This window comes from Eubalaena glacialis, chromosome 3 (assembly GCF_028564815.1).
Source record: "Eubalaena glacialis isolate mEubGla1 chromosome 3, mEubGla1.1.hap2.+ XY, whole genome shotgun sequence".
NCBI lineage: Eukaryota > Metazoa > Chordata > Mammalia > Artiodactyla > Balaenidae > Eubalaena > Eubalaena glacialis.
In genome coordinates, this window is record NC_083718.1 from 4509597 (window position 1) to 4532846 (window position 23250).

Below are 23250 nucleotides of genomic sequence, written 5' to 3' on the forward strand. Positions count from 1 at the left end.
TACCCAAAGGGGGGAAATATGGTGAGTAACAACAAAAATTATGAATTCTAGCCCTGACTCTGTCACCGTCCAGCAAATACAAGCTTAGGAAATCCACTCAATGTCCTCCCTTTACCGTCTGTCCAGTGAAAAAAAGCCTGCCCATTCCTCAAGCAAACCGTTACAAGGAAAAGAAAACTCATGCAAACCTCTTCTGCCATATTTTCATCTAGCTATACAGTTAAAACAGCAGATTTCAGTGTATACACTGAACAAATTACTTTAGAATAAGTAACAAAATGTTAGCGATGTAAATACTGATTCTAAATTATGACACAACTGTATTATTAATTTTCTCTCTGTAATAGAAAGGCTTTTAAATACTAGTTTTAACTGCATGCTTAATTTTCACCTGAAAATCCAAAAGAAAAAGGAAAAAAGATCTTGTTTCCTTGTTGCCATGATTTTTAGGGTTTCCAAATTCTGTTTATATGTCCTCTTCCAGCAAAATGAGTGTCAATATGCTTTACTGACATCTTACACTTACAGTTTTGTAATTTTTTAAAATTAATTATTTATCTATTTTTGGCTGCGTTGGGTCTTCGTTGCTGCACGCAGGCTTTCTCTAGTTGCAGTGCGCGGGCTTCTCGTCGCGGTGGCTTATTCTGTTGCATAGCACGGGCTCTAGGCGCGCAGGCTTCAGTAGTTGTGGCTCGCGGGCTCTAGAGCGCAGGCTCAGTAGTTGTGGCGCACGGGCTTAGCTGCTCCGCGGCATGTGGGATCTTCCCCAACCAGGGCTCGAACCCGTGTCCCCTGCACTGGCAGGCAGATTCTTAACCACTGTGCCACCAGGAAAGCCCTGTAATTTTTAAAAAGTACCCACAGGCACCTTCTCAAAACATCACAGTGGAGTGAGGGGGGGAATAATTTCCAGGTTACAGGTGAGAAAACTCCAAAGAGGCAAGTTATATAACTTATCCAAGATTATACAAGGAGAAAATAATAGAATTCAGATTTCTTGACTCCTATAAATCAGTTATTAAGTTCAGCCTATCGTGTGTCTCTTCACACACACTCACACTCACTCACACACACACACACACACAGCCCTGAGTAACTGTGGCTTCTTCCTGGAAATCGAAAGACTGCAGAAATCTGCATAAAAACAAAATTTTCTCAAGCTCTGTAAAGCCACAGTTCACAGCTAGGGTTTCATGGGCTGGAATGCAATCCTCAAGACCACAGAAAAATTGTGCTTAGCTCAAAACCCAACCACATCCTGGAAAGTTCTGAGCCAGCCTCGGGTCCCCAAATCCCTTGCTTTTCCTAAATGAACACTTCTGCCATTATAGGAGTCTTCCTTATGTATCCTGCTTTACCAAGGATAATCCTTCTGGCCAGGATAATCCTTTTTAAAAACAGTATTTATAATACCCCTTTACTGTTCAAGAACTTTTATAAAATTCCCTGTCACTTAACTGTTAGACAAAATTTAAATTCACCTTAAGTATTCAAGGCTTGCTAGGCAAATGAATAAAGCAAACATAAAGAGGCCCATCCTGAAGAGTATCTATTTCCGTTTTGAAAAATCATGTATTTCACACTAAAAAAATATTTGACATAAAGAAAAAGATCATTTTTTACTATAATCCATTTTGATCTAAAAACTACATAAGGATACACTTCCAAATAATGTTTTCATTTAACAAATCGCAATAGAATGCATAAAACGCAAGGTCCTATGTTAGATTGGGTGACAAAAAAAATGTAAAAATTAACTTATTTCCTTCTCTCAAAGAGCTTAAAATATAGCAGATAAGAATAAGGACGAACTTCTATGAAATTGCAACAAATTATGATATTGACCATATTCCATATCAAACAATATTCCCAATTTTCTAAGGTTTTTTTAATGTAAAAAAAGGAGGGGTTAGGTATCAAATGATATCAAATGCTTTTCTGCTCTAGTAAGCTTATCATACAAGTTTTCTTACTGAACCAAACAAGGTAATGAATCATATAACTAGACCTTTTCTATTAAACCACCTTTATATGCTCAGATAAACCTTCCTTGATTAATGAATGACTGACTCTTCAACTGTTCCATTAGTCTTACTTTTATTACAGAGTGTACACCAATATTCAGAAGTGTTTTCCAAACTCTGTTCTTTAAAACACCAGATTCCCTTAAGTTGTTATTCGTATTCCACAACCAAAACAGAGAGACAGAGAGAGATCCATCATCAAAGGTATCTGCAAAATACTGGGCTAAACAAATACTGGGCTAGACTTCTCGGGGACCCTAATATGCTAAAAAGAGCACTGTGACTCTCCAAAATGGTACCCTATACAGATTTTTCCGAAACTGTCTAGCCACAAAATTCTTCCACAGAACTTCCATTAATCTGTTGGAGAACTCTGGTAATCTGTTAAACATAGCTTGGTTGATATTTTACTTAAATGTCTGGTCCAATTTTTGGTATTAAGAATATACTAACTCAAGAGCATGAATCAGAAGATTCCCATTCATTTAACTTTATGAAGTGAAAATATAAAAACTGGGCTTGAAGTCTGTTGTGAAGACAGCTCATATAACTTCAATTCTTCATGGTTACTGGTCTGCTAATGATTACAGCGAGTCAGTTTTTTAAAACTGTCCTTTATTGTCTTCAGTGCTTTTCTCTTTTTCATTCAATTCTACTTTGGAATTCTTATTCTTAACCTTCTGTGTTTTCTATTGTGTTTTCCTTATAAATCTTGGCCTACCTTTTTATTTTTAACCTTTCTATGTTTCTTTGTTCTAAGTATCTTTTGAAAGCAGGACACAGTTGAGGATTATTTTTTAGGTTGAGTCCGTCTTTTAAAACAGAAATTTAATACATTTGACACATTTAACACGTTAAAGACATTTAATGTAAACTGTTTCACTGGTATTTGTCTTTTATAGTCTTGTTTTTTGTTTCCTTCCTGTTTGTTTTTTCATCTCTTGCCGTATGAACCATGTTTGCTTGCTTTAATCCTGTCCAGCTACTTAGAAAACAAACATATATCCCCTCCTATTTTAAATTCTACTAATGGTAACTTCCAAGTTTTTTTAAGTCCTCCATTAACCAGTTTTTGGCTGATTATCAAGGGAAAAGTGAAATCCATCTTACGATACACAATCCGATCCAGGTTAGCCAAGGACTGATCATGCCATTACTTTTCCCCTAATGCTCCATATCTCCAAATCCTTAGATTATACATTTTATAGCCATAGCCTATCTAAGTTATTCCTGGCATTTTGTACTATTTCCAGTCTTGAATAACGCCTGTTTAGTCCTGCTTTTACATCTAATTTGCTCCAGTGCTCATTCCCAATGCTTTCGTACAAAGATGGCCCCTTCCCAAACTCTTAGTTTTGACTTTTCTCCTATAGTACATCTTTAAGTATTTTTTCTAAAGGTCACACATGCAACACATTTTCTCTACCCCTTGAAAATCTGAAACCATCACTCCCTTTTAATCACACGTGAACAATAATTTGGCTATGTATACACTGTTTTAGCCACAACACCATGCTTTGTTCTCTGCAGTAACTGGTCCGTTACTTCCAGTATTTTGTGATACTAAAGAGAACACGTTAATCCCTTCCAATTTCTTGGATGAAGATCCAAGTTCCAGTGACTCACTTTTATCAATTATTGGTTAATGTATTTACTTCTACTTAATCTACTACCTGCCTGAAATAAATCAAGCTAGCAATCTGAATCACCACCATAAAGGGTGTGATTAGAAAATTATTTTATCTGCTTCTTTCATTTCCACACAAAATACATCTTTTGCTCTATGATCAATGAGCAGTTCTGCTTATTTGCTTGCTCAGGTTTCCTTGAACGGCAAGTCCCTTGATTATTTAAATCAATAATTATGCATTCTCATCTGGCACATAGCCTGCTTCTTACATACTGATGATTTATGAACCAACAGCTCCAGAATCTCATCTCCAACCCTACCGGCTGGATCTCTCTGCCTGATTAGCCAAACCAGAAACGTCTAAAATCTTGACCACTTCAAATCCATTCTACTCTGTATTCCCTCCTCAGTGAATGGCACTGCCACTCAGTCATGTATTTCCTAGGCCATCCCAGACCCTCTGACTCCCTCACCTGCACGAGTCCCCAACTCCCATTAATTCTACCTCCCAAACCCTCTCTCTGCTTCTCCCGGGCTCTCATGATCCTTGCAGCTATTACAACCGATTAACTGTTCTTCCTGACTTTGGTAATGTAATTCCTACTCTCCACACCCACCATAATGATCAATCTCAAACGAAAACCTCAATATGTCACACTCCTGCCTAAAACCCTTTAAGGAATGAAACTTTTCTTAGCCTTACTGGCTTGCATATAAATCCTATACTCTGGCCTTAATGAACCATTGACACTTCTTCCAAATGCCAGGCTCTTTCACGCCTGTGTGCCTCTGACACACTGTGCCATCCTAGCTGAAACACCCTTCCCAGCTAGCCTGCCTGCCTGGCCAACCTCGCTTCATACTCAGGTGAACCTTTATAAAATACCCCTTTAAGTAATTTGTCCCAGGGCATTTTAATGACTCCATTATCTGTGCATCTGAGGTCCAATACCTAACTAGGTCCAATAACAACACAAGCAATTACTATTTAAGGGCAGAATCTGTCTCTTCCTTTTTTTTTTTTTTTTTTTTTTTTTTTACCTCCAGTACATATGAAAGTCCAATAAACACTTGTTAAATAATCAAATTTAGAAAACGAGACTTTATAAAGAACACAGGTCTAACCATCAGGACCTAACTAGTTCAAATTCCCATGAGCACCTGCCGACACTTCTGAGTGATGAAGGACAAGCCATCGCTCTGCTCTGCAGGAAAGCGCACAAGGAGCACGCAGTCTGCGGTGACACAGCAAGGCCCCAAATCTTTCTCCCTGACGGACACACACGGGGAGTTTCCTACCGGAAACAGGCGCCTGGAAGAATGAAGTATTACTACTTCTCAAAAGGGTGAAAGTGGAATACAAATAAAAGACGGTATTACTTCTTCTGCTGATCGTTACAAAAGAATTTCCTATGAGGACAAAAAAAAACAAGTGATCCTTACTCACCCCTTTCAAAGAAATTTGTCCAAAAAATCTTTTGACAGACTTTCCATTTGTTTTGGTTAACTGTGGGCACAGGATGCTGTTACAAACACAATAAATGTCCCTTATCATTCTGCCATGTCATTCAGTTACCCACACAGCAACAACGAAAGCCTGGCAAAAGCACATGATCACTAGGCCAACCATTCAGCTGTAACACCAGAAAAAAGCATGGTAGCCAAACTATAACCATCCACGGCAAAAGACTGACATACGTAAAGAGCTATGATAAATAGCTTGGACCCATCTTCCAAACCTGATTACAAAAAGCATTCCTTGTACTAAATAATTCATAGTAGTGAATTCTATCATAACAAAGCTGATAAGACCCCATGGAATACAAGCCAGTACTTGGGAACACTTTAATGAGTATGAATTATGTATAGTAAGGTCATTTGTTTTAACAGCCTTTTGTCTGTAACAAGCACTCACTAACCAAAAAATCATCACAAAAAAATAAAAAACTTATTTAAATAAAGGAAAAATTTAATAGATGTTTCTGAATTAACACAGATTTTACATTTTGTCTTTACTTAAAAAAAGCTTATAAACTGCTGTGTCTTCATTCGTTTATCAGCACACGTGCTCCACCACAGACACGGCTCTACATGCTGATTATTCCTGAACTTGCAAAACCCTCGTTTCTTTCCAGGCTAGTTTACAGTAAACTATGAAGTGGTTTTAAAAGATGTCCTATCACTTCCTTCCTTTGATGCTCCTAAACACCAGGCAAGGAAAGGAGCCCTACAGCCCAGTGGTAAAGGCAGGACTCCCACCCAGGTCTCCCCACATCCCTGCCAGGGAACTTCTCCACTGACCCACACCCAGGGCCCCATGACGTTCTCACAACCTGAGTTAGTCATAACAACAGAGTCTATCTAAGGGACAATTAGGTTAGTAGGACACAATCAGCATCTAGCAAAACAAACTGAATGTGTTACCCTACTTCTATGAAAACTCCTGCCTTGCCCCCTCCTGCCCACCCTCGCCCCTCAAAAACAGAAAGAATAATTAGACCTCTTGGCTGCTTGACCTCCTTTTTACTGTGCACAGACTTCTAATGCAATGAAACTTAACAGAAAATTAAGAAAGAAGGGAGAAAAAGCAAGCAGGAAAAGCCACTGACTCATAGTCACACAAAACTGTCCTAGCTTTTAATAAAAAGATTTCTCAACAAACTTAAGTAAATCATGGCTATACTTTATGTTTTAAAATTTACCTTCTGAGGAACTAAATTCAATCGCTGTTACAGTCTTCTTCATACCACAGAACCGAACAAGTCTTTGAATGGATTCTGTGGAGTTGACCAAGGCGACTGCTGGGCAGACTTTCTCAGCAAACTCTGCCCAGTCATGTCACTCTTGCCTGCACCGCGGTGCAGTCCCCTCCTGCTCTTCTGAACACACACGACAAATCATGCCAAACTTTTACATTCACTAGAAACAAACGTACTTTCTCTGGCACACTTATCATGCGAAACTATGATCTTATGAAGATACTATCCAAAGAATAAGGATGACTATTGTAAATTAACAGTGGGAATAATAAACATGTTACGCTGAGGAAGCTACCTAGGACTGTACCTGAGACTTTAAACATAAAGGACTCATGGAAAAAAACTGAAAATCTAATTAGTAGTGATTACAGACTTACACTCAAAATGGAATTATATAATTGACATCTACTTCAGTTTTGTTTTCAGAAACCTTCTGACTCTGCAAAAGTCCATTCCTCTGACTGATAAAATCTTAGAAAAATGGCAAACAGTAAGAGGCTTTAAAAGCACAGATTTATTAAGGATGGAAACAGCCTTATTTGGGTCTTCACAAGAAACACCTTACATGTCATACTTACAGCTAAAGTCAGGCAGCAACACAGAAGTTAACTTTTAATTTCTCCCAGGATTCACTGAGTATTTACTTACCTTTTAGTGAAACTGCCCTTGTACGTGAGGAAGGCTGGACAGGCCCTGACACACCTTCCCCAGACATGCTCACCTGCTTCCACCTTCCATGCTGATGACCCCAGAGCTGCTCCCCAGCCGGACTGCTCTGCGGTGTTCAAGCCACATGCAACCACCAGCCACCTACTAGACAGGCCATGCGGGCATCCCACAGGCATCCAAGCTCCACGTGAGGCATTCCCCACCCCTGCCCCACCAAGAGGCCATGTTTGTTCTTAACTCGGGTAGTTCTGACGAATGCACATTGAATGAGGATGGAGGAAGCGTTCTGTACTCTCGGCGTAAACAGCAGGACTCTGAACTCTATGCTGATCTGGTTAATATTTCTTCTCCTTTGTTCTTCAGCATTAGGCACTATGATAACTTTATCTAAAACTAAGGCAAAACCTGTATTTCCTTGTATCTTAGAGTATTTCCACTTTCCCTTCCCAAGCCAACAGGAGGGATCTGCGCCCTTCTGACAGTCACTGATTTGATGGTGCCCCGCGTGGGAGGACATCTTGGCACCGCAGACAAGGGCAGACCAGCGGTAAGCATATTTTGTATAGAGCTCTGAGAAGGCCTCCGAAACCATACGAGACAAAGTTTGTCCTCCTGACCCCCATGATCATACTCCTTCTGCTTATGAAGGAGGACAGAGACAGTCACAACTGCAAAAGAATTAGAAAACGTAACAGAGAGATGAATAAACTCTTCATGCTTAGTCAAAGACATCTAAACCCCTGCCTTCAATGAGGCAGCAAACACCAGGACACAAATAAAACATCCTAAGAATCTGCAAGAAAATGAAGTCTCTAGTGTCTTTATTTCATCCCATTTCAATAAAGAGCCACAGCTACTCAAAGGTGGGGGACAGGGGTAGGGAGAAAAAAGTGCTGGAACTGGAGATAAAGGACAATATCACCTACCCAGACCCTCTGCCGTGACTGTGGCTCATCCCAGACGCCCGTCCGCTTGCTTTCTTATCTTCTCCAAAACTCATTCAGCCACTTTTTGACCACAGCCAATGTGTCTACCAGTTGCTGGGAATACAAAAAGCACTGAGGCAATTCCGATCCATCAAGTTATTCGTAGCGGAGACATAAAGAAACAGACTTTGCAATATCAGGAAACGAGTATTCCACCAGACGCCGTGGCAGGGACTGCCAGGACAAGAGCTGACGGGAAGGATGCCCAGGCAGCCTGGCAGCCAGGCCAGCCCTGCAGAGAAAACACCCAGGTGTGTCTGAAGGAACTGTGCGAGCTGGCCGGGCAGAGGACGGGGACGTCCCGACTGACGCAGGGAGAGCGGGGCCACCACAAGCAGGGCAGGAACACAGGAGCTAAGGACGCAGCAGAGGAAGCACCAACGCCCAAACCGCAGTTAGGAGACTAAGGGATTGGAAATTATTCAAGACAATAGTTGAAGGATTTTAAACAAGGGGAAAACCTACCTAGAAACAGGTAGAAGGTGTTGGAGGTGTTTCTTTAAAAAATGAATCAATAGGTAGATAGACAAACAAATAAATTTAACTTAATCCTAAATTTTAAAAGGGGAGAAAAGTTAGAGGACGCTAAAGGGGGAATCTATTTTTTAAAAAAAAGAAAGAAAGAAATAGCACTTCTTCTTGGTAATCTTACTTTTTCTTGGTAATTTTAAAGTATAGTATAGGATCACTTAAGTCTGGATTTTCAAATATAAACTAAATTTCTTCATACATCTCGTAAACCAAACTCAACTTAATACATTTTTTTAACAAATATATCTGAGGTCCCCTTTATAATAACCTTGATTCTATTTTGATGCTAGTTCCTGGCCTGCCATTAACTAAGAACCAAATAAAGAAGTATCAAAGCACTATAGCTTTTACCCCTATTAAAAACAAAACTTGAAACCATAAAGGTACAAGTAACTCTTTTATAATCACATCACAGGAGAGGAAAGGGTCAATCTTCTGAGCACAGTACTCAAGACCTTTGATAAGGTGGTACCTTCCCAGGTTAATTGCCTATGTGCTTCTTCTTGAGTTCATGAATATACAATGTATTTCTGGTCCATCTGGCTTGGTCTTTAAATGTTTTTTAAAATAATTATTGACATTTTGATTGTTCTTTTAAACTTCTAGCAATGAAAAATATGAAAAGATACTAAATAAAACGTATCTGTTTTGAAGTGGAACAACTTTTTACTATGTCAGCATTTGATGAACACAAATCAAATGATAATTTTCCATCAATTCGAATTAGTAATTATTCCTAAGAAGGGAATAACTTAGTTCAACATTTTCTCCATGAGGGGATTATTAGAACATCATAATGGAATTCATTTGGCAAATATATACAGTAAGCACCTTCTATGGGCAGAGAGAGGTTCCTTCCCCTTTACAGAAAAGCCAAACCACTTACCTTGAACTAGGAATGGGTTAGCCTCTAAGGAAGGGAAACATAAGGATACTTAGTGAACATCTTAGTAAGTCAGGTTCAAATCAATGTCATCTGACTCCTGGTCCTGTTTTAATGTACGTCCTAATTAGAGGAGCTCAGTTCTTACTTTGTTCCTTGCTGCCCAAGCCTCTAATTTATACCTAATCACCCAACTGGTCTCTGTCCTGACTCCACACCCCTCTCCATCCCCACCAACTTCATGTCTGGCATACTCCTGTTTTTTCCCAGTCCTGGTTCCCATCTCACCCCACTCTGAGATCTTTCAAAAATTCAGAGTTCAGACACCAAGCCCAGGTCAGACCTTTACCCATTTCACAGAGTAAACCTCCCTCACACCACGCCCTGTGGGCCCCTGTGTCTGCCATTCACCCTATACTTCCCTGAAATCAACTGCTCAACTGTCCTGGACGTTCTCTCACTACTAGTATCTATCTCCCCAGACCTTCTGCCCCATACAGGCTCTGGGATGCAGCCATCTGCCATTCCCTGAATGGCCAGTTCTGACAAGAATGGTCCCAGGCCCTGCAGGAAACACAAATATGTACAGGACATGATTCACACCTTCCAGAAGCATATATTCCAGGGAGGAAGCTAAGACAAGTACAACTACAGGGAGAGTCGATAAGCACTAAAGGCCTAAAGAAGCAGAAGAAAGATTTCTTTGTACTTTTTGTATAACATTTGAGCAGAGTCTTAAAGGATAAAGATGATTTTTAATCACTGAGATTGAACAGCTGAAGCATAAAAAAATGGACATTAAAAGCAGCTAGAAAAGCACAAAGATAAAGCAGAGAGGCCAGAAAGGATACAAAATTTATCGAAAAATGGTCAGTTGTCAGACGGGACCAACATCTGGGGGAGAATAAAGACGTGAATCTGGAAAGGCAGGTCAGGGTTGAGGCTGAAGACAGAGGTCCCGATACAGAGCTGTTAAAAACGGGTGAGCCGGGAGTGAGCATACAGATAATACTGCTCACGCCTGTCTCCCATCTTCTGCAAGTAATCAAAACGGAGTTTTAAAAGCATAAAGACAGATCTTTGTTTAGATTATTTGTCTACTCACTGTGGGCTACTTCCCAATACCCCCAAATTTCTTTCTTCCACCTGTGCACTGGTGGGACCCAGTAGGAGAGTGGGGAGAACAGTAAAGGAACAAATGGGGAAAGGAGGGGCATAACAGGAAGAGATGCAGACTCATCCTTACAGCCGCTGCAGGTCTCCAGAGAGCAAATGGCCTGCCCCTCTGCTTGCACGCAAGTGTGCCTTCCAAATTCAGAGAAAGCTGGCCTTGATTCGAAACTAAGTTTAACATCAAACGCTGTGCAGCCGATTGGATCATCTTCCCAACAGTCTCAAAATGCATATGCAAATACCCCACAAACTTCACAGTGAAGAAAAATGGATGTTCGTTTGGGTCTTACTCTGGCAACACTGCCATTCAGAGGCTGACAACCCAGCTCGTGCACAAAAAAGGCCTAGGAACTGTAGCGTGCCCTGTAGGGACCACACCCCGGGAGAGAGGGTGCCCCGGCAACCTGAGCACATCGTCGCAGCCCAGGCTCCTTTTTATTCACTGAACCATTAATCACACTCCCGGTGATCTCTCTCCTAAGCCAGACACTCAACTCTTAAACTGAGTTCTGTGGATATTAATTTAACTCACCCTAAGACCCTGTGCTTGGCCTTTGAAAATACACAAAAATGAACCTGGACTCAATCCAGGACTTCAAAACCTTCTTTGTCAAGCTGTCTCTTCTTACATTATTTATGATCTACATATGTATATGTATATATATATATATATATTTTTTTTTTTTAAGGTGGGTGTAGAAATGGTGATAAACAAAAAGGGCCTGAATTTATTGATACACTCCAAATTAATTAAAGAAAAAGGTAAACAAAAAAATCACTGATAGAAAGTAGTTTTAAAACGGCCACGTAGGCTTGCTTAAGTAAAGAACATACTTACATGTTAAGGCCTGTATCTGGGACAAGGAGGGCAGCTAGAAAGGACTCGAGAACCAGCCCCTTGTTATCGATGGAAAAAGGAACAGGTTAGTCATCACGCTGTCATCACGCTGTTCCCAAACACTTTCCAGCTCGGCCAGATAAGCAGGACAGGAGAGCCTGGCAAAGGCAAGCCCAGGAGTGAGAGAGAGAACTGCAGGGAGAGCTCGGGCCCTTGGGGCCTGGAGGCAAAATCTCTGCTGCCAAGCTAAGGGCTTTGCCCTTAAGCAAAATGCAAACCATCTCGGGGGTAAGGAAGTGGTAAGCTTTCACACCCAGCTGAGAAAAATACCCTAAAAATGCCAAAAATGGTGAGAACAGCACACAGCATAAGCAGTACACTCAAGAGGGACCGTTTGGCTGGGACAGAACTAAAATTAACACTTAGATGTACTATTTTCTTTCGCTAGTCTGAAGTGGCATGTTCTCTTCTATTATTACTCAATTCTTATTTACAGTTATATGTATTTATCTAATTTATTTTAACTGATTTATAACACTGATTTCAGTAATACCTGGCCACCAGTTGAGCTGAGACATTGGCTACATATGCTAGAAGGGTCTGATTACTAAGCGTGAACTACTCCAAGGGCCGCACACCCTCAGCGAGAAATGATGGTAGCGGTAGGGATGGACTTCCATCATAAATAATTTTTTAAATGAAAAAATCTTTTTTAAAAAGGCCATGTGGCATTTCTTACTGTTGCCTGAGGAACACCTCCATTAAAATCACTTGCACTACATCAGAGACCAGTAGCTTTCCAATCTGTGTACAACAACCATCTGGGGTACTTGCTTTTAAATGCCAGTGCTTGTACTTATCAAATCAGTGTCTCTGACACAGGCATTCTAAGGACCATAGTTTGAGAAACACAGTAATAGGACAAATGCTTTGAAAATACAGCCTACCACAGTGATGGAAAGAAGGTCACCATGTATTCTTGAACAGCTATACAAGTTTTCTAAAAACTATTTTCAATGTACAAATAGATATAACTATTTCAAGGAATCATAAGATAAATCCTTTAGGATTGATTTGATTAATCTCTAATAACTGCTTTGTAAGATAGGATTTTCACTGAAACAGGGAACACATATAATAAACAAATGAGAACCAACTTAAGAGAGAGGCATGGCTACAGAGAAAAAGGAAACAGCCCATCATGATCTCTGAATCATGGCAAAAGAAGAAATTAACGGGAGAAAGTGGTCAGTGGGGTTGCCAAACATTGCAGTCATACATACTGTGCAAGAAGCAACAAGGACACGTAAGTTATTGTCAATACAGCAAAATGACAAACAACAATGAAGCCTGGCCCTCATGAATCAAGGTATCTAATATAATGAAATGTGTATTTATGAAATACTGACCAAACAACGCTGTGATCACCCAGGAGATTTCTGGCCTTTACTATCTATCTACCACCTCTAACTAAGGACTCTTTCCTAGCACTGGCCTCCATAACGGGAATTTCTTCTTCTTTGATCCTATTTCATAGTAAGGATATAGCAACATACCTTAACGTTCCTCGTTCTAGAGGCAACAGAAATACTTCCCCACTACACAGCTGGGCTCTCGAATATTTGCTGACTTGAATCAAGGCCCTGATATGGGCGATCAGAGGTGCATTGTCACTCTATCCTCAAGTCTTTTTTGAGCACATACTGTGAATGCAACAAGACTGCTAATTCAAGCAAGTGAAAACAAAACACCATGCCTACTACCAAGAGCATGACAAAGGTAACACACAAGGCAATATGGACTATTAAGGAATCTAGTGGAATGTGGATTAGCAAATTCACATCCTTGAGTTTCAGTTTATTCTCACATTAAATGAAAAGGCCAGTTTAGACAACTTATAAGTTTCCTTCCAGTTCTGAAAGTATTTGATTTAGTGAATTACGGACTTAAGGTCTCCTAAGGGTAACTACAAAATAATGGTGAATGGAAAATGTGATTTTGGAACAGCTGTTCTGTGGTAGTATAAAATACAAACTGCAGATGACATATGTACAGGATAACCTGGGTACCTTTATCTCTCAGGTACAATCTCTGTACAACCTTGAAATATTCTGTTCAGAACAGAAAGACCAGAAATCTAAAAATCTCTTGTGTGGTGAAGAATCTGGGGGGGGGGGGGGGAAGTACAGATTTTGCTTGTTAAATTTTAAGTGTAAGTGAACAGAAGTAAAGATGAGGTCATCAGGTGACCCTAATCCAGTTAAGACTGGTGTGCTTTTAAGAAGAGGAGGAGACACAGGAAGAAGGCCACATGACACAGGCAGAGACTGGAGTGGCGCATCTATCAGCCAAGGAGCGTCCAGGACGGCCGCCAACACGGAGGCTGAGAGAAAGGCATGGGGCATGTTCTCCCAGGAGCCTGCACGGAGAGCACAGCCCTGGGGCCAATCTGATTTCTGACTTCTGACCTTCAGAACTGTGAGCGTAAACTTCTGTTGTTTTAAGCCACCCAGTTTGTGGTAATTTGTTGGGGGAGCCCTGGGAAACTAATACAGGAGGTGTTAAGTACCAAACCCAGAGCATCCATCACCTGGACCGTAGCAGTCAAGGGCCCCCAGAATAGCAGTGCCATCGTGAGCAGTGGCTGTGTAGTCCCAGGCTGGTGGCTTTCTGATCACGAAAGAGGCAGCAACTCCCTTGGTGGCCCGGTATTGGGAAACTTTGCTAGAAGCTCAGACTCCCCCCCAGCCACCAAATATTATTAAACGTGGTGTAATAAATTCCTTCCTACTTAAAAGAGAGAGGGAGAGAACGATGAGAATGATTAGAAGAGCAGCGGGAGAAGCGCCTAATAAAATACGACTCTTCATCAACAGCTGATACTTTGAACACTCTAGGTCACAAAATGACAAAGTGAAGCTGAAAACAATATGCCATTCAACAACCAAAATATTTATCAAATGTAGAAACTCCATTAAAACTTTATTTCAGGTGTATATTAAAAATGTTTTTAAAAATGCCATTTTTCACTGAATACCTCACCTGCTACTATGCTATTCTAAATGTGTCTAAATACCAAAGACTGTTTAAAAAAAAAAAAAAACACACACAAAAGAAGTGAATTTGTAGGTTACCATAAAAAATTGAGAATAAACATCAATTTATTCCTATAAAATCAATCCAACAATAAACATTCTTCTTGTATAATGTCTTTCAATTTACCTGTATTTGTTAAATAACAAACCATGCTTAGAAGTAAACTATTTGAAATAAGGACAAGCTATTTGGCTGAAATAAATTACCTATTGTCCAGTTCTGGGTATCTTTATGACAGTATGCAAACATATCCTATTATTTTACTATAGGGTTCAACAGTTAGATTATAAAAGGCAATGGAAGGCTGGCAACTCCTTACATTTTAGAGGTATAACAATTTTTCATAAACATGTCTAACTGTTCCATTTTTCCAATCATAATATAATAGAGAATATGTGGCTTTGCTATGGTTACAACCACAAAAAAATTAGAGTAATTTGCCAGTTAAATATGAGAATATGAGAAAACTATCTTAACAATAAAAAAAACAGAATTGGAAGCACACTAGAAAGAATATTCTAATTTTTTCCATTTTTGAATCAGTATTTAAGTATCTTTCTGCAACTCTCATTTTTTTTGTTGTCCAAAATATAACCCCCAAGGCTCTTGTGGCTTTTTCTACCTGAGGAACTAAGGATTACTGTTCTTTCCCCGCAAAGTTTAGTAAAAACATTAACTCGTGCTGGGAACAATTAAATTATAAATATGGAAATCGCAGGGCAAAAGGGAAGAATGACTAAGGCAGAGAAAGTAGAAATGGCAGCAGAGCTGGGCAGGAGCCTCTTCAGATAAAGCTGGGCAGCAGGGCCTGCATCAGAAGAAACTGAGAAGACATGTGTTTCCCACCACAAAACGTCCTAAGAATAGAGAAAGAGGTGAAATGAAACTAACACTCACTGAGCCTACCACCCTACTTCTACAAAGATGTTGTCATTTACTCCTCAAAGCAATGTGACCTGAGCTGAGAAAACTACGGTCTGAACAAATCAAGTAACTCCAGCAAGGTTAGAGGGTAGGAGAGAAGCCTGGGCCTTAGTCTTTTTCACATCACGGTAAACACAGAAAATAATATTTGTGCAGCAAGGTCACACAAAGAGAAGAGGCTGGTAGCAGCCGGTGGCAACTAGCCCTGAAGCTCCAAAGCCCCAGGCCCCGCCCCAAGGTGTCAACATTTCGGCCCACCCAGAACCCACTCCTGGCTAGGACTGGGAAGTCCTACTGTGTAAGCTCAAAACTGTTGCCTCTTCCATTCCACTCAGCCGCTTCTCAGCAGCTGCAACCAGGTCAGCCACAGCTAACTCTACTGAGAGCAAAGAGGCAGGGACCCCACAAGTACCCCCAGGCCACAAACGCCGTGACTATACCCTCTCCTTACAAATGCAGGCCCCTTTTAGGATTTTTTTTTTTTTTTTACTGGAAAAAAAAAGTCTTTTATAAAAGACTCAGCCAATAAATAAATAAATAAATAAAAATCTAAATAAAATGATTAAATTAGAATGCCAAAAAAAAAAAAAAAAAAGACTTCGTCAATTTTTCTAACAGGAAAAAAAAATCTGTGCACCCTCTCGCTCATGCCAGAAATTCTAACAGCGGCAAAAGCAGTCACTCCAGTCAACTTAGAACGAAAACTACCAGTTAAAGAAACACAGCAAAGCACGTTCCTTCTAGGGCTATCAGTCAATCAAGCAAAGAAAAATGTCTGACATCAGAGTCCATCCTGGCTTAGCAACAAGAAGGAAGCCGGAGAGAGGGCAAATCCACTCAACATCATAGGATGGGTGTGGGATCCCCCCGAGGCAAAGAATGACAGAAATCCCTGAAAAGGTGAATAAATCTGAAAGAGGTTGATGTATTTATGAGGCCTCTGAGATTAAACACAAAATTTGGCAATGAATAACTGGGCGTTATTCTGAGAGGACTGGGGAAGATCAAGAGATCGTCACAAGGGATCAAAGGACCAGAAAAGGCAAACACAGTGCCGTGGAAAATCCCTGTCAGCCCAAACATCCATCCTAGAATCAGGTTTAGACCCTTGGTACTACCTTCTAGGGCAGGGCTGGGCCTCCAGCCCGACTGTATGAAGAAAGTTTTACTGGAACACAGGCACACCCACCTGTTCAGGTATGTCCACGGCTACAGTGGCAGTAGCTGTCACAGAGACCATACGGATCACAAAGCCAGAAATATTTACTCTCTCATCCTTCAGAGACAAAGTCTGTAAATCCCTGTTCTCTACAAAAGCAACCTGGTATGAAAAAACTGCCTTTAACGACTTCCACTGATTATCAATAGAAGACCAATGGCAAGGTTTACAGAAAGGTCTATTTCCATTAAGTAACAGAAAACATATACATTTCTAAAATTTGATAGACCAATTAAATAACTTCCATTCAGTTACACACTATTCCGATTAACACTTTGGATAGCTATTAGCGAAAGGCTCATTGTATCGGCTCGTTATCTACATAGTATGACAGCTGTTATTTTGACAAAGGTTAAAAAGGAGAAGTTACCCTGCTCAAAAAAATTAAGGAATGCTTCAAGACCATCTATCTGTCCTTCTCATTCCCACTGCTCACTAAAAACCATGAAATACATTCTCTAAGTGTTTTCCTTATTCTGTAAAGATACATAATACACAGGGATAATCAAACTATTAATCACCAAAAGAGGAATCAGCAGTTTAGAGGTTTTATAACTCTAAGAATGAATGGTTCTACATTAGTTCTATGTACAAGTTCAAAATTTCTCAACTGCCGTTCTGTCCTGCAAATAAATATATTTGATTACAATTATATAAATTCCCTATAAAATTGAAGGGAGGAAGAAATGAATTGAAACATTCGAAAGTATGAAGAAATGCTTCTTAAAACATCTTGCTATACATTTATAGAAATGCTGATAAAGTAATTGCTGGTAAGGCAATTCAGAGCAAACATTAATCATACATGTCATTTCCAAAACACCCTTAGTATTATGCTAAGTTTCCTGCCATGTTTTATGAATGATGTAGTAAAACACCTACGCACATAACTCTTGAGCAAATATTTGAAGGGACAAATACATTAATTTGAATGAAAACAGGAATGTGGACAGAGTACTGCTTTATGCAGCTGCCCTGCACATTTTTTAAATACCAAAGCCTGTTTTAAAAAAAATCAAACAAAACCTGAAAGGAATTTTGGGGACCTATTACCTAATTAAGCAACTTCTTTTCCAAAACTGCATTAAGTAATCGTTATTCTCTCCTCTCCAGATGCCTTGAACGGTGGCTACATTAGTAATACTGGAAAGATACATTTTAAAACATCAGACAGTTCCAAGGAAAACAGCTTTTGGCTCTAGAAACACCGTAAAACTCTCTAATGATTTCTCTGACTACATACTTAAGTAAAAAAAAAAAAAAGAAATCTACATTTCAGTAAATGCACAAGAGTCGGGAAGAAAACACTTAAATCTCTGCAATAAACCAGAGCCTCACACTGCCAACTGCAACCACCAGAAAGATGAAGGGAGGGGAGTATGAGATCAGATACTCCTGCCCACAGACTACACCCGCGTTCTGGTCCTGTGGAAACTACAAAACTGAGTTTTATTATCCGGGTAGGTTAACACCCGAGGCCTCAAACCTCCCCTCCCCACCAGCACGCGGCCATCACGCCAGGCGCGCTTTCCTCATTCCTGGAGTAAGTGCTGCTTTAGGGGCTGGAAAAGCGCTCTTGAAACTGTCCAGCCAGGAGAACGTGTGAGTGGGAAAGGGCGTGGAGGGCGCTGCAGGTGTGACCCGAGTCAACGACCCGAGCAGCACCGCAGTGCCAACTAGGAAATGAGTCTGCACTCCAGGGACGGTCTTTACTTTTTTAACTGAAAAAAAATTTTTTCAACTGTCGAAAGAGTCCCAAGTAATTGTAAAAACGCTTAAGGATTGGGATTCTGACATTTCCTGGTTTTCTTTTTCAGATAATTTCAAAGAACGAGGAGGGGGCTCGTGAGAGAAACGCGCAAAATGAGGAGGGGGCTTGTGAGAGCCCCTCCCCCCTCCATTAGTCACACCAACCGGTGAGTCCAAAGCGCGGCTGAACCTTGAAAGGAGACGAGCACCACGGGGTCCCAGGAACCTGCCGCTGCGCCCTCCTCATCTTACGCCTGTTTCTCTCACAACCTCCCCTTATCTTGCCCGTTTACCCCACACGCCCACCCCCATCTCACAAGCCCCCTCCTCGTTTTACGCGTTTCTCTCACAAGCCCCCTCCTCGTTTTACGCGTTTCTCTCACAAGCCCCCTCCTCATTTGGCGCGTTTCTCTCACAAGCCCCCCCTCCTCATTTTGCGTGTTTACCTCTCAACCTCCCCTTATCTTGCCCGTTTACCCCACACGCCGCCCCCCCCCCCCCTTGAGCCCCCGGGGCCGGGGGAAGTGCCCACCCTCCAGCGGGAGCAGCGCCGTCCTCACCGCGCATTGGCTGCGGAGGCCGTCAGTCTGAAGGGGGCGGGGCCTCCTGCACAAGAGCCGAATCTCAGGACCGCGCGTCTTGCAAGGTCCCGGGCTGCCCCAAACCCCGGGAAAGCAACCAGCTTCCACTAGGGGTGCCTTAGCCTTTTAGTTTCGCCGCCCTCCTCCCGCCGTCCCCATAGTTTCTACCCCTTTGACGCCTCCGAGACGCAAAGTTTTTCAAAGCTCCAACATCCCTCCCCCACCCCAGCAAGCTCCCACCTAGTCCAGGGCCAAGCGGAGGATGCTGCGGTTTTAGGAGTGAAGCAACCTGTGGACTGGATCTCCTCGACGGTAGCGAGGGATCCCTTCCTCTTGAAATAATGAAATTGCTTACGCTTTATGTTAACCGTTTTGGGGGCACTGGTCTTCATCAAGCGTTACAGCCAAGAATACTCGGCATCAATTCAGCAAGAGTTGCCACAAAGCATTACAGAGTTAATTATATCTCTTGTCTAACTATTCACCCTTTCAGTGTTTGTCTGATAGTCCCAAACGTACCATAAACTTTTTGAGTGAAAGTACTATGCCATTCTCCGACCACACCCGGAGCAGCTCAAGCTCCTGCACAGACCTGATGGGTCTCACACACACATTCTGTACTTTATTCTGTAATGCAACCTGGCGCGAGCCACACTGCTGTAGCCTGCTGGGAGTGTGCATACTCCTTGAAACTGCAAATTCCTTGGAGAAGGAATTAGAAACAGTGGTTCTAATTATAACGGGTACACAATGCTCTACAAACCACGGGCATCTGATCGTTTCAACTGCATCCTTACGATCAGTAGCCTCAAAGGAGGGGAAAAATCATTTCACTTCTGCAATATGTTTCTGACTTTCAATTCCATCACCAACAATGCTCAAGGATGGAAACATATCTTACTGTAAAATAAGCATATTTTTAGTATCTATCCCTAACAAGGACTGCAGCTGTGCAAGAACAAGATTCACCTGTGTGAAACATCATCTCCCAAGGCCTACGGTATACAGGAAAGAGGTAACAGGGATTCTTAAATCTCACTGTAGGATCCTTCCTCTAGGTTGTGTTGGCTTCCTGACCCTGTCCTGGGGCAACGTGGTTTTCTTACTTTTCTCCTTTCTCCTCTGCGCTCCCCTTCGCCTCTATGGCTTTGGCCTCAATGTTCAATGTCCTTATTTCTTTTCCACTGCCACTATCACCACCAATGTTCGCTACTGCCTTGCAATCCCTCTCTCTGACGTTTCCTAGTCCTGACAGTGTCCCAGTAAAGCTCCTTCTCCAACAGGTCGATCACCCTCCCCGCACTTCTCAAGGCCGGTCTGCAAGGCTCGCACCACCCACCTCTCCTCAGAAGTTCGCTCTGCCCCGTCTGGCTGAGGCTGACGGCTGACAGCTGGACCCAACCAATCCACGTGGAATAAATAACCGCCGCCGCCAATGAGCGTGCGGCGGGAGGCGGAACTTCGCCAAGTTCCTCGGGTCCCCAAACCGAGACCTGTTGCGCCGCAGCCGTGGCCGCGGAGTTTCTTAGTTACGGCGGCGGCCTCGGACGCCCGAGCCGCACGGGGCACGAGGCTCTCGCCACCGCCCCCGACTGGGCCAAAGCCCCCGCCCGCTCGGCCGCGCGCCCCGCACAGCCTCCTCTCCCCCTGGCGGGGTCCCGAGGCCGCCGCGCGCGAGCCTGACCTCCCCTCCCGCCTGGCTCCCGCAGGCGGCCCCAGCCGGCGGGGCCCCGGCCCACGCGCCAGAGACCCCGGCGGCGACTCACCAAGAAGCGGGGAGCTCTCCGTTCTCCGGCCGGCGAGGGACCCGGGGCGGGCGGGCGGCTCGGCCAGGCGGCGCCGCGCACAGGCCCGCTGGGCCGGGGGCTATGGCTGCTAGGCCCGGAGCGCTGGCCACCTCCCGCCGCGCCGCCCCCCGCGGACGCTGCAGGCACGGGGACCCACCCTGTGCACGGCGAGGCGCGTCCGGAGCGCGAGCTTAGCGGCGGCGCATCCTCCCAAGACTCCCGCTCCTCCTCCCGCGGCCGCTGCTGTCAGGAGTATAAACATCCCGGCATCCCCGAGGAGGGGGCGGAGCGTGCGTCGGCACCGCCCCCACGCCGAGCCCCGCCCCCGAGCCCTGCTCTGGCCCTACGATGCACCCGCTGGCCGCACGATGCATCCGTTGTCCGCTGGCCTCCGCGGAGGCACCCCTCCACTTCCGCGCTGGAGCCCGGCCGGGTCTGGGGGAGCCCTGCTGTGGTCAGACCGAACCCTATTCCCTTCTTTCCGGCCAACTTCCCTCCAAACCGGGGGTCGGCTGCTTTTTGAGAACTTTATGTTTAGATGCCCTATTTGCAAGCGGTCAGCCGAATTGGTGACAACGCTTTCTTCTTCTGGATCATAGCGTTTTGATCCCATCGTCTTTTCCTAGGTGATGTAACTGCCTCTGCGCTTGAGAAACTTACATTAAAGTTAAGAGACCCAGCTTAGAGGACAGTGGCTTTTAGGACATTCCTGAAAGCGGAACTACCTAGTTTGGTCCTAAGAGTCTTTGGGGGGTGGAGGGACATTTGTTATATCCCAGAACCCTAGTACATGGAACTGCAGAAGGAATGCTTTGAATTCAGCCGCTTCGCTACTTCAATAACCGGACACGCGTTACCGGAGGACACAGCTAGAAGGCAGTATAGAGTCAACCACACCTTGATTGTAATCTCAGCTCAGGGGTTATTAACTCTTGAGTATTATGTTATTTCATCTGTCCCAAGTCTCAGTCTCTTTATCTGTAAAAGGAGAATAGTAATAATACCTATCTCTAGAACTAGGCTAGAATTAAATGAGATACAGCAAAATGCTGAAGCACAAGAGCCTGGCATAGAAGTGCTCATTAAGGAGTTGCTATTACTCCTAGGTCCGTTCACTAGTTTGGCTTCCCAACCAAAGGGATTCGAGCTAAGAATGAGTAGATTATAGCTCAAATGCTTAAAATGTTAAAGCTATGGAATTAAGATTTGGAAAGTTTTAGAAAGAAAATAATTCAAAATCTCAATAGTAGATGTTGACTTCAGTGGTTAATAAAGTGTTAATAAACCTGCTAGACACTGTTCTAAGGAATAAAGATACAACCCTTACCAAGACACAAAGTCCCTGCTCTCATGGACCTTATATTGTAGAAAAGGTAATAATAATATAATAAGCCAATAAATGCATACTATGTCAAACGGTGATTCATTAAAAAATAAAGCAGGGGATGAATGGAGAGCCATCGGAGGGTGACCAAATCGACTTGGGTTTGCAGAGAATAGCTCTGCTGAAACTAGTCAAACAGTTAAAAGACTATTATTGTAACAATCAGGTAAAAGATATTGATGACTTAAATTGTCGTGCTAACAGTGGAGGTGATAAGAATGGTCAGATCCCAGATATATTTCTGGGATATATATATTTCCCAGATATATTAAGATACAGCCAATAAGATTTAACAATGAACTGAACTTGGGGTAGGAAAGTGGGCAAGAATGAAGCCAATGATTTGGCATTTGAACCAGGTTGCTCTGTCGAGTCCCACCAAATCAAAATCAATCAAGTAAGGACAGTGTCACTTGAGTTATACACAGGCACACCCGGCAGGAAAAATAACCAGATATTCCCAGGATGAAGACATTTCAGCCTGGTTAAGGTTTCTAAAAACTATCTTTTGTACCACCTTTTAGAAATGTACATAGGTCGATAGGTAGATAGATAATCAATAAAACAGCCCTAATTAAATGAACTACACATTTGGATACGGACCAGACATTTCATTGGTATGAGGAAAACACATATCCCTCATGAACAGTGACTGATAGGGAAATGGATCAAAACAGAGCTCATGAAGCCCTAGAAGTATCCTATCATGGCTAAATGATGCCCAGAGTGTTGAAAACATCCCTATGTGTCCTGTTTCTTCACCTTAAAAGACTACAAAGCTACAGCTAGATAGTGTACAGTGTTTCAGAAGTTGTGAAGACTCTCCAAATCCAATGCACTTTCTATCTATGACTTTTCATCACCTCTGTGCTGATAGGGGAGGTTGTCCCCTTGCCCTGGGCCCCTGGCCTAGAGCAAATGCTCATGGAAAAGCAGAGAGTTCTGGCCAAAGAGGCTCCTCTGGTCCCAGGGATCATTAGAGCAGAGTCCAGCTTTAACTGCTTTTCTATTCATCTC

General features: G+C 42.6%; 1 protein-coding gene and 1 pseudogene across 1 annotated transcript in view; both read right to left on the bottom strand.

The window, feature by feature from the left end:
- NEK7 (NIMA related kinase 7) overlaps positions 1 to 21068 on the bottom strand; it is a 145621-nt gene extending 124553 nt beyond the window's left edge. Inside the window, exon 1 of the mRNA XM_061185268.1 lies at positions 21007 to 21068. The gene's annotated coding sequence lies outside the window, so the exon portion shown is untranslated. The remainder of the gene's footprint in view (positions 1 to 21006) is intronic.
- LOC133089090 (dystrophia myotonica WD repeat-containing protein-like) lies at positions 8049 to 21111 on the bottom strand (annotated as a pseudogene).
- Positions 21112 to 23250: the final 2139 nt, after the last annotated feature.